The following is a 10,605-nucleotide window of genomic DNA, read 5'->3' on the forward strand; positions in this document are numbered from 1 at the left end:
AGTGAAGTTAACTCCTTATTCGAGAAACTGAAACGGCACAGGCCTAGTGGTCCCAGCAACTCTTCCCAGTAGGTCTTGCTCCAACAAAGTAGTTGCGAGGAGGTCCCTGCCTTCCCAGAACTTCCTAAGGCTCCTCCTCTCCAGGGTCTTTCCCAAGCAGTCACAAACTGCTTGCACACAGCCCCTCTCTGCTCTGACCTCTTCAGGGTGTGGGGTGTGGAGCTGGTCCCAGCAGGAAGGGGAAATTCCCTGGCTTCTTCAGCAGTCTGCCTCGCCATGCATCTTGGCCTGCCTCCTCTCCAGCCTCTGATTCTGGACTGCTCTCTTCCTGCTTACTAAACCCTGTTAACCCTTCAGCTTCCAACCCCTCCTCCTTCCAGTCTTCTCCCTCAGACCACTCATCGTCATCCCACCTCCAGTCACCTGACTCTGAGCCTTCTGGGCGAAAAACTTCAGTTTGCCATATTCAGGCATTCTCCCTGAAGTTTCAGAAACTTTGATTGCCGACATTAGGAAGCGTCAGGCACTCCCTGAGCTATCCTTGGGGAAACAGAGACTCAAAGTTGCAGCAAGTTGGGTGTGACGACTAGAGGTGAGTCAGAAACGAATGTGGACAGCAGACAGTAGGGTTTGGCAGGCAGCCCTGTACGAAGGCAGTCTCCCTGCTGCACTGGTTTGGCTACATTAGCTGGCAGCCACTAACACACAAACATTTCTCTTTCCAGACAGTCACAGTTCAGAAGGCACTTCAGTTCCTTACTTTCTGAAGTCCATCTGTGCAATATAAAGGCTTATACACATGACCCTTTCTCCTCTCTTTCCAGGAACGGTCTGTGATTTAAAGCTCCATGCCCCCTCCCTTTTTTTGCTCGGGAGCTTTCCCTGCAAAAACTCGCTCTTTAAAGCTCAATCGTAAAGCAAACAGCAATCTGAGTAAAAACTGAATTGACATTTGCTCTGATCCAGATTTAAAGAGCGGGGTTTTGTGGGGAAAGCTCAGGTCAAAACAAAGCAGAAACCATGCTCAGACACGGTGTGTTAAAGCACAGATCAGTGCCTGGAAAGAGTGGGGCAAAAGGTAAATGTGGATAAGGAAAACCTAAAAATAAAAGCCCACTTGTAAAAAGGTGTGCAGGTACATCCCACGTGGGAAGCAAGCAAGGGCTGTGTCACTGCTGCATCTCATGGACCCAAGAACAGAATTTATGTTTTGTGTGTGTGTTGAACAGTTATGCAGAGTGGGTATTCACTGGCCATAGTCAATAATTTAGTGAGCAGAATAATAATTGCTCTGCAGACACAAAACAGAGAATGCAGCCATTAAAAGGAGAGCCAGTGTGTTTTCACCCTGCAGTCTCTGCACTGCAGAGGGTTGGACTAGATTGTCCCTTGGGCCCATTCCAATTCTCTGATCCTCCAACCTTTACTTTTCCTTTGGAGCATGTGCCAGGCCCTGAATGAAGTGCTGGTTTTTGAACTTGCTTCTGATCTACCCCCACCCCAAGCTTCAGGTATACAGTATGTTTATCCAGTTAAGGTTCATTCCATTGGAAGGGCTCTCAGTGGAATAGCCTCTGCTTTGCCTGCAGGATGTCCCAGGTTCAACTTTCACTGGCATCTCCAGGCAGGGCTGTGAGAAAGATTCCTGGCCTGAAACCCGGGAGAGCTCATAATACTGAGCTAGACGGACCAGTAGAGGGAGGCAACTTCCTGTGTTCAGCGCCTTTTTAAAGAGAAATAAACTGGATGTCTGGGAAGAAGTCGAAACAGTGCTCTGCGCAAGAAGGTATGTGTGGTTTGGTGACTGCCACAAAGGCCTGCCAATCAACACTCTACAGCTTGATGGGGGTTGAGAAAGGGCTTCGTAAGAAAGGCAAACCAATCATCACTCTGCGCAGCCGGATGGAGAGGGAAGTGGCTTAGGGCTGCCACAGTTGCCGGCTAGCTGTTGAGATTCTGCACAGCTGGATCCTGCCGAGGACAGAAAGAAATGGTTGGTTCTACAGCGGTACCTCGGGTTACATACGCTTCAGGTTACAGACTCCGCTAACTCAGAAATAGTACCTCAGGTTAAGAACTTTGCTTCATGATAAGAACAGAGATCGTGCTCCGGCGGTGCAGCGGCAGCAGGAGGCCCCTTTAGCTAAAGTGGTGCTTCAGGTTAAGAACAGTTTCAGGTTAAGAACGGACCTCGGGAACAAATTATGTACTTAACCTGAGGTACCGCTGTATTTCGAAGGCTGGAAGCCGAGAAAGGAACAATGGCAGCACCATACGAAATCTGTACATTTGTGGACAACCTTTCTTGACTAGTCTGCCCTTCAAGAGTCAAGGTTGGGTTCTTACTGTCCCACTTGAAAAAAAAAAAATCTGTGTATGGTAAGTAAAATTCTGCAACCTGTACCCCGTCTGTAAATTAAGAAAATGCTTACGACTTCCCCTTGCTATTCTGCTAATCTTGGGAAGGGACATAGAAGCAGTTCAAGCCAAGCCCCTTACCCCCCAACCCACAATGAGAAAGTTTTATTTTAAGGGGCCGGGGGTGGCAAGAAAGCTGAGTTTTCTGCAACAGCCCCTTCCTTCCTTCTCGAAATCAATACAACTTCTTTTGGTAAAAAAATGCAATCGCCTGAAGTGAGATGAGCGCCGCACCCCATGGTCGCCTTTAACTGGACTTAATCCGTCCAGGGCTCCTTTACCATTACCTTATTATTCACAATAATTGGATACTAATGTGCAATTAAAAACTCCATAAATGCACACATCTATTTACGAGATCATCGCCAGAAGGCACCGGTTCCCCCTCCCTTCTCCCCACCTGCCTCCCGGCGCCGCTACTCACTGAGCTCGGACACGACTCCGTTCACCAGCCCTCGAATGGCCCGCAGCGCTACTGCGCAGGCGCTCATATAGGCGCTGCTCGCCGGGCTCTGCCCTCCCCCCTCCCTCCTTCTCCGGCCCCGCCCCTCCCGCGAGCCGGCGGGGAGAACCCGGAAGTAGCGGGAGGGAGAAGGAGCTGGCCAGGGTGCTGAGCGGAGGCGGGAGGGGAGAAGGGGGATCTGTTTTCAGCCAGAGCTCCACAGGGAGCGCCTGGGATCTAAACCCTGGACCTGAATATATCATATATTATTATCATAGAGCTTGGCAGTGCTCCTGAGCATGTGCAGTGTGCTAGCTCCACTCTGCTGAATCAATCAATCAATCAATCAATCAGTGACTCCATCAATTTGTTTCAGTCACTGACCAGAGTGAATTCCACTCTGCGGTGTACTACATTTGCTAAAGAGGAGCCCTTCCCATGCAAGAATCTTTGTCACCTCTGCAGAATATTGAGCGCAATTCCCCCTAATAATAATAATAATAATAATAATAATAATAATAATAATAATAAAAGTAGTAGTAGTAGTAGTAGTAGTAGTAGTAATTTATTTATACCCCACCCATCTGGCTGGGTTGCCCCAGCCACTCTGGGCAGCTTCCAACAAAACGCTAAAATACAATAACCTATTAAACATTAAAAGCTTCCCAGATGGTTGGGATATAAATGATATAAATGATATTGCTGCTGCTGCTGCTGCTGCTGCTACTACTACAACAACAACAACAACAACCTGCTTGGGAACAGGGTGAAGATTTTGGAAAAATGTGCTTGGTTTTTTTGCTCTCCTCCAGTTTCAACTGCAACCATGGAAAGGTTCTGAATCTCGTACAAAAGGGATGGGGAACATGTGACTCACCTGATGTTGTTGGACTACAACTCCCATCGTTCTGGACCCTGGCCACACCGATACCCCATCCACGCAGCAGAGAGTAGGAATGTGTCCTATTGGCCCCAATATTGTTTGCTAAAGATATGCCCTTCACATGCGATACTCCCTGGAGAATATTGAGTGAAATTCCCTCACTGCTTGGGAACAGGGTGAAGAATTTGAAGAAACAGGTTTTGTGATATGTGCTATTGACCCCAATATAGTTTCTGACTGCTTTGGCAAGTGCTTTGACACATGACATTAAAGGGCACACCCAATTCTAGCTTGAGCTGCATGTTCTGTATGTGAATGTTATTAAGGCGGTATAGATTTATTTGAAGAGCTTCCATGTCAAAGGGCATGTGTATGCCCCACAGAGAAACCTACGGTCTGCAAATAATAACATCCTCAAGGTCCCAGGCCTCAGAGAGGTTAGGCTGGCCTCAACTAGAGCCAGGGCCTTCTCGGCTGCAGCTCCAAACTGGTGGAATGCTCTGTCAAAAGAGACTAGGGCCCTGCGGGACCTGACATCTTTCCGCAGGGCCTGCAAGACAGAGTTGTTCCGCCAGGCCTTTGGTCAGGGCGCAGCCTGACTCCCTCCTCTGGCAACCTGCACATAATTCTACTTAATTGGTTGCCATCAATTTGATTTAATTAATTTTTATAATGAAATATTTTTAGATTGTGTGATTATTTGATTGATTATTTTATTGTTGTTAGCCGCCCTGAGCCCGGCTTTGGCTGGGGAGGGCGGGATATAAATAAAATTTATTATTATTATTATTATTATTAGTGTGCCAGGAAGTCCCACACTTTATTTATTACCATTTTTAGCAGCAATGTAAAAAACCCCAGCATAAGAACAAAACACACAGTATAATTTTGTAGTCATAGATATGGTAACATTAATATTGGCTCATAATATTGATGTAACCATATCCACCAAATAATAATAATAATAATAATAATAATAATAATAATAATAATAATAATAAATTTATACCCCACCCATCTGGCTGGGTTTCCCCAGCCACTCTGGATGGCTCCCAACTGAATATTAAAAACACAATGCAGCATTAAACATTGAAAACTTCCCTAAACAGGGCATACAGAAAAAAACCCTTAATGATGCAAACAGTGATTTGGTTCTCTTCCCCCCCCCCCATGTTGTTGGGTACACACACAGTGCAAACCTGTCTCAGGGAGAGAAATCCAGCTTCTATACTCTACCAAACAATACAATACTTTTTGTACACCCTTATTTTGCAAGTGAGCATGCCTGCTTTTCCTTAACCCCCCACCCCAGCCCTTCACAATGGCAGATAGAAATATTACTTTCTGAGAGTTTTGAAAATACAATATCCCCACAGTGAAAATGCAATATCCTGCAGTGTGGTGGAGAAAGAGATGTGCCCACAGTGTAACAGATGATAAACAAATATGTATTGCATAATAAATTGATTGTGGCAAAAAGACCCAAGTCTCTACTCTTCTGAAGGAATAAACAAATAGCAACATTTATTCTGGTCTGGAAAAATTGTCTGCATGAACCATAACAAGGGCCGTAACCTGTAACAGTTATCTGCCACTGCAGCCTTTATTACTCAAATATTGGATTAGATACCAATCACAACTGGATGATAAGCCTCTGGGGAAAAAACAAACAACCTACTATGATTGGAGCAGTTTTTTAAAACACTGTACCTTCGAGTGTTTTTTTATGTGCAACTTAGCTAGTAATGCGCAGCACCCTGGATGGTTTTCAACTAAGTTTTACTCTGAGTATTGTCATTGAAATAAATGAAAATGACTGTTACTGTAGGTCCATTAATTTCAGTGGGTCAAGTGAAACATAGCTGAATACTACCCCCTAAGTCCAGGGATGTGAGAGGTGGCATTTCTGTGTGGGTCCTTTCTGGTGGATGAGTACATGCGTGGCTGGCCCAAGACATTTTGCCACCTGTAGCAATGGATAGGATGGCACCTCCTGCCTGTTTCATGTACACAGAAGCTGACTGGACTGACAGGTGTCACTTACTGGTGTTGACCTATAAAGTCTTACACAGCTCAGGACCCCAGTGCCTTAAAGAAACAACTCTCCCCATACAAACCATCCCAGACCCTGTGCTTGTCATCTGAGGCCCTTCTCTATGTCCCACCTCCCTGAGAGGTTCGGAGGGTGACATCTAGGGATTCACCCATCCTTAGAGTGGGGTGTGCTGTTGTGCCAGACCTATAGTCTTTAGGCCTCTCCTTTTTGGCTCTAAAGGTCACTTTTCCTGGGCCACAGGAAGATGTTGTCATCTTCCTGCATATGGGGTTCTCTGTCAGGGGTGGGTTTGAGCTGATGGACATTGTGAACTATGGGTTAAAATTAAATGGTCTCATGTCTTGAGACCAATCCCCCATGTCTGGATGATCTGAGATAAGGGAGCCATGTGGCACTGGGTTACCATTGTGATACCTGGGAGGTCAAGTGTATGACTTGCTGAGTCATTTCATGACTACGTGTAGAGATGGGTATCATAGTCTCTAGGACATTGCATGCCTTGCTGCTGTCCTGTTTGCATGTCAGGAGCCTGAGTCGGGTGTAGGTCTGTAATAAAAAACACCAGTCTCAGTGAAGTTAACTCTTCATTCAAAGAAACTAGAACTACACAGTCCTAGTGATGCCAGCAACTCTTCTCAGTAAGAGAATGAGCCAGTTGTGAGGTGAGCCAGTTGTGAGGACTGAAGGTCCCTGTCTTCCCTTCCTCTCTGGGTTTTTTTCCAAGCTATCATAGACTGCGTCTGTATGCAACCAATCTCTCCTCTGATCTTTTCATTTCTCTATGTTTTCTGGAAGACTGGGGGTGGGGAGCGCATGTCTGTCTCCTGGCCCCCCCTTCCTCCCAAGGGTCATCTAGTTCAACTCCCTGCAATGCAGAATATGCAGGTTGCCAATACAGGATCAAACCTTGGCATTACCAGCTCCTCGCTCTAACCAACGGAGCTGAAACAGTGGTCTACTTAGTCCATGGAATAGCACTGGATATGAGCTTGTTTCAGCGTTAAGCTTAGAATCATGGAACTGTAGAGCCCAAGGATAATCTAATCCAACTCCCCACAAGTCATGAATCTGTCCCCTAATGCGGGGCTTGAACCCACAACCCAGAGAAGAAGAGTTTCATGCTCCACCAACTGAGCTATCTCAGGTTGAGAAATGACAGATTGTTCTCACTTTTCAGGCTAGTCTTGGAAAGGGGCCATCTTTCGATATAAATCTTTTGATATAAAGTCAACACATCAAAGCCTGCTGCTCCAGGGTCACTTAAAGCAGCTTCCGTCGTTCCTGCTCCTCTTGACGCAAACAGGATTTCAACACATACAGTCAAGTCAATGCAGCCATTGTTCACTGATTTTTCGGCCTGGTACATTTCCCCTTCTTCAGACATCTCACTGTCAGCGCATAAAAGAACCATTCATTCATGGTAATGCCCCAAAGTATTGTGTCGGTCAATTAGGTGAGGTGCTCTTGTCTTATATGAGCCTTAGGATTGCAGCGTTAGAATCATAGAATCGTATGGCTGGAAGGGACCGCAAGTGTCATCTAGTCCAACCCCCTGCCATGAGATTAATAGTCATCTAGTCCCACCACCCTGAGATTAATAGTCTCATGTTCTACTGACTGAGCTTTCATGAAGCAAAAGCAACTGGAAAAAATTTCAGCATCAGAATCATACTGCTTCAGAGAGCTAAATAGGTGTGATAGCTCTGTCAGTAAAGCACAAGGTGCTTCATCTCAGGGTTGTGGGTTCAAACCCACGTTGGTCAAAAAATTCCTGCATCCCCAGGTAGGACAATGGGAAAGCTCAGTTGGTAACTCTTAATCCCGGCGTTGTGGATTCAAGCCCCATATTGGGCAAACGATTCCTGCATTGGCAGGCAGAAATTCAACAGGGGCAGCTGTCTCCCCATCCTAACCAGATGATGTTCAACAAAGCTGTTGAGGTCTGCCACAAAAACATCGTCATTCTGCCAAAGGGCCACCATTCTGCTCTCTTCTTGACCAAGGGAGGTGCTGCTTTTGCCTCATCCATTTTTTCACCTGTCCGGCTATGGGTGTTTTTGGTGTGTGTGTGGTTCCCCCCTCCCAGTAGTTATTGTTTTTGAGTCAACATTTATTTCCTAATGCCTTGATTCCCCCCAGCACTGATCATCACCAGTAGACCACGAGACTCTTCATCTCATCAGAACTAGACCATTCTATGATCTATGACCAGCAGCAACAACTAGTAACAAAAGGCAGGCTGTGTTTCGGCCTAGTGGCTGGAACCTTTAAACCAAGCCTGCCTAGAGTTATCAGTTGCTAGGCAGCGCCCCAAAGCAAGCGGGATTTTTGGGTGGGTGTGCGATGCTGTGGGCGTTGCCACTCTCTCTTACACACACATAGGAAAGGTTGCCTATTTCAGACCCCTCAACTGCTCCTCAACCATCCTGGGGTTGTGTGTGTGTGTGTGTGTGTGTGTGTGTGTGTGTGTGTGTGTTTTGTGAGAGCACAGAGGCCATTTTGTAATTAACCACTCCTAGAGTCTTTCTGCTACAGGGCAGCTCTATAAATTAAGTCAGTCAATATATATGGGGAAAGCCAAGTGTAACTTTGAGAAGGATCTGAAATACTTCCTTTGAAGCTTGACTTTGTTTTATTCTGGATTGTTTGATTTTTTTATGGTGGGGGGTGAACCATGTATTCCTTGGAGGAAAAAGTAGGATAAAAATGCAATAAATAAGCTCTTCTGCTTACATCCTTAAGAAAGCTGGAGGGGCCAGCGAGATGGAGATGTCAGTTGCCAGCCTGCTGCCCAGAGATCTCCACGTGGTCACAATTGGACCTCTACCCATTGCAAAACTCACCTGGGGAATTTTGAACACTGCTGGGTACAGAGACCAGAAAAGTTGCTACATTACCACATGAATTGGTAGCATTGAATTGAAGGAATACCCAGCTCCTGGCAGCCATCGATGAGATCGCACCTAAGCGCCCTCTGCGACCCCGCAGAAACCGGGCTCCCTGGTTTACCGAGGAGCTTCGGAAAATGAAGCGGGACCTCAGACGGCTAGAGCGAGTATGGCGGGGTGCCCGTGACGGAGCCTCAAGAACATCTTATAGGGTTTTTATGAAAACCTATGAGATGGCAGTGAAGGCCGCTAAGAAGTCTTACTTCTCGGCCTCCATTGCATCCGCTAGCTCTCGCCCGGCGCAATTATTTAGTATAATTCGGTCTTTAACGTCCCTTGAAGGACAGCCAAATTTAAATAACAATCTGACACACAGCTGTGAGGCATTTGCGAGCTTTTTTGCGGAGAAGGTCCTGTTGCTCCGCCATGACCTCCCTGCCAACTTGGATACAATAAAGGAACTGGAGACCCCTCGACTGTCCTCGGGTCCAGTATTGGACCACTTTGACCGGATATCTCCAGCCGATGTGGACAGATTCCTCCAAGCTGGAAAGCCCACCACCTGTCCTCTTGACCGTGCCCGTCCTGGCTGATTAGAGCGTGTCCAGACGAGGTGCGGGCCCCCCTGGGGGATATCATCAATTTGTCCCTTGGCACCGGGATATTCCCAGGGGAACTGAAGGAGGCGGTGGTGCGTCCGCTCTTAAAGAAAACATCATTAGATCCCTCAGATCTATCCAATTACCGCCCGGTCTCGAATCTTCCATTCCTGGGTAAGGTGATTGAGAGAGCGGTTGCTGATCAGCTTGGTAGGTTTCTGGATGAAACATCTGCTCTGGATCCATTCCAGTCCGGCTTCCGCGCTGGTCATGGGACCGAGACGGCTCTGGTCGCCCTAACAGATGATCTCTGCAGGCAGCTGGATCGAGGCGGGTCGGGGCTGCTGATTCTTCTAGATCTGTCAGCAGCCTTTGACATGGTCGATCACGAACTCCTGGACCACCGCCTTGCCGACGTGGGGATCCAGGGCACAGTCCTTCAATGGCTGCGCTCGTTTCTCTCTGGTCGGGGACAGAGGGTGGCGCTTGGGGGGGAATTGTCATCACGCCACTCCTTGGTGTGTGGAGTGCCTCAGGGTGCAATTCTCTCCCCGATGCTTTTTAACATCTTTATGCGCCCCCTCGCCCAGCTTGTCCGGAGTTTTGGGCTGGGTTGCCATCAGTATGCTGATGACACCCAACTCTATCTGTTGATGGATGGCCATCCTGACTCGGCCCCAGACACACTGACCAGATGTCTGGAAGCTGTGGCTGGATGGTTACGTGGGAGCCGGTTGAAGTTAAATCCTTCGAAGACAGAGGTCCTCTGGCTGGGGCGGGACGATATGGGATCGAGGGGGCAACTCCCATCTCTTGCGGGGGTGCAATTAGTGCCAGCACCGGCCGTTAAGAGTTTGGGTGTAATCTTCGATACCTCCCTCTCTATGGAGGCGCAGATTACAGCTATAACAAAGGCGGCATTTTTTCATCTCCGCCAAGCTAAGCAGTTGGCCCCTTATCTCTCTCGTCCTGACCTAGCCACTGTGATCCATGCGACGGTCACCTCCAGACTGAATTATTGTAACTCGCTCTACGTGGGGCTGCCCTTGAGACTGACCCAGAAACTCCAGCGGGTGCAGAATGCCGCGGCGAGACTCCTTATGGGGTCTTCGCTGCGAGAGCACATTCATCCGGTATTATACCAGCTGCACTGGCTCCCGGTGGAGTACAGGATCAGGTTTAAGGTGCTGGTTTTAACCTTTAAAGCCCTATACGGCCTAGGACCCTCGTACCTACGGGACTGCCTCTCCTGGTATGCCCCACAGAGAAACCTACGGTCTGCAAATAATAACATCCTGAAGGTCCCAGGCCTCAGAGAG

The 10,605-nt window shown here is 47.6% G+C and overlaps 1 long non-coding RNA gene across 1 annotated transcript; it reads right to left on the reverse strand.

Moving 5' to 3' along the window:
- Positions 1-211: 211 nt before the first annotated feature.
- LOC308574298 lies at positions 212-2,879 on the reverse strand. The gene is made up of 2 exons (XR_014002457.1): positions 2,843-2,879; positions 212-1,971 (listed from the first exon to the last, which is right to left on the reverse strand). It is a non-coding gene; the product is annotated as an uncharacterized lncRNA (long non-coding RNA).
- Positions 2,880-10,605: the final 7,726 nt, after the last annotated feature.

The sequence above is a fragment of the Podarcis bocagei genome (genome assembly GCF_964188305.1).
Source record: "Podarcis bocagei genome assembly, chromosome: 15".
Lineage (NCBI taxonomy): Eukaryota > Metazoa > Chordata > Lepidosauria > Squamata > Lacertidae > Podarcis > Podarcis bocagei.